This window comes from Chinchilla lanigera, unplaced genomic scaffold, assembly GCF_000276665.1.
Source record: "Chinchilla lanigera isolate Chin_1 unplaced genomic scaffold, ChiLan1.0 scaffold00091, whole genome shotgun sequence".
Taxonomy (NCBI): domain Eukaryota; kingdom Metazoa; phylum Chordata; class Mammalia; order Rodentia; family Chinchillidae; genus Chinchilla; species Chinchilla lanigera.
The window spans coordinates 8788979-8790563 of record NW_004955492.1 but is presented as its reverse complement, the minus strand read 5'-3'; the positions used below and the strand labels follow the sequence as shown (position 1 = coordinate 8790563).

General features: G+C 47.3%; 1 pseudogene; it reads left to right on the top strand.

Annotated features, from left to right (window-relative positions):
• LOC106146692 overlaps positions 1 to 1585 on the top strand; it is a 21042-nt pseudogene that overhangs the window by 10932 nt on the left and 8525 nt on the right.

Sequence of the window (1585 nt, the reverse complement as noted above, 5' to 3'; positions counted from 1 at the left end):
TTCTCTGCTGATTCTGATTACAGTGTCAGTGAGCAGCTCTGCGTTAGTGGGACCCACTGTCTGGCTGGTTCACTGTTAGCACTGGGAGTTTACAGCATGTGAAGAGGGAGGGCTGTCTGCCTGCTGCATTGTCTTCTCCCACCTTGCCGTGGGGTCCTTTTGTCAGTGGCAATGACTCTTACTGGTGTATCTGGCTTAATCCGCCTTTGCCTTTTCCTACTAGATCAACAGCAAAACCAAGTGGAAAGACTGTTTATTGGGAAATGAGTGCAATATCTTTACAAGTATCATTTAAACTTTTGCATTTAAACTTTGGGTCACGGGCAGGGTGAAGATGTAAGCATGGGCATTTGGATGGCAGCCATAGGACCCAGGAGATACCAGGTAAGCCAGCCTGAGGGAGCTGGCCTTGGGGCTCTAGGGAGTTGGGGAGGGAGGTTGCTGATGTGGGCAGAAGGAACAAAGGTCTGCCCTCACAGCAGTGCTTTGATTTTATTTACAGCGGCCCACCTGTTATTTCTCATACCATATTTTTATGAGCCTAAACCAACAGAAAATGCTGGCATAGAAGTTCCCTGGCCCACAAATACTGGGGTTTTTGTAGAGTTGTTCAGAAGTTCTTTGCAGCTTTAAAGGTTAGGCTCCACTGACCTGAGTTCCTGGCAGTGTGAAGACCCCGTGTCTGTCCTGACTGACGCCACATTTCATCCAGGATTTTACTTCTGAGACAGCATTTAAAACACACTGCTGAGCCAGAAAGAGAAAGGAGTCTACAAAGACTAATCTAGTAGGAGCCCTGGGAGAAAAAAGCAGGCTTTTGCCTCAGATATTTGTGTTGCATTATGGATTTCTGCAACTTCCACTTTGGTTATAAAAGGTGCAAGAGATGGAAAGAATGCAGTGCCCACCACTTGGGAGCAGAGCTGTGGCACCAGAGCAGCTCACCCTCTGCTTGGGTGAGCAAGAGTGTTCACCCTCCTCTGTCTGGGCTGATTTGATAGTCCTGTTCTTGTCACACTCTGATTTACTTAAATGTTGCATATGAGACTTATTTTTTGTATTTGATCATTCTCATATGTGTGGTCTTTGCAGGTCTGTGTGTAGTGTGTTGTTTCCACAGACTTGTTTGGTATTGAGAAATACTTTTTTAAATTTTGAAATAATCATCTTTGGAAACTGAGGCCTGTCTTTAAAATGCGGCCCTCCAGGGAGGCTTTGCACTTTTGTCTGCTCTGTACTGTGCCATCCAGAGCACTTCATGTTTCTGCTTGGGGCTTCAGGGGATCCAGTGTGCACTGCAGTTCCAGGTGCTCGGGGAGACTCCTCTCCACCCGCCTTGGGCAAGATTCAGACAAGGGCCTTCTGAACCTTTCAGTCTCTTACATATCCCTGGAGAGTGTGGCCCAGGGGTCTGCCTCTGCCTCTCTGCCAGCACTATCAGTCTCCTGTCTGAGGCATGCTTGTGTGTGTGTGTGTGTGTATGAGTGTATGAGTGTGGTACTAGGGTTGCATCTAGGATCTTTGCACTGAGCTACATCCCCAGCCCTTCTCATATAGTTTTGAGATAGGGTCTTGCTAAATTCCC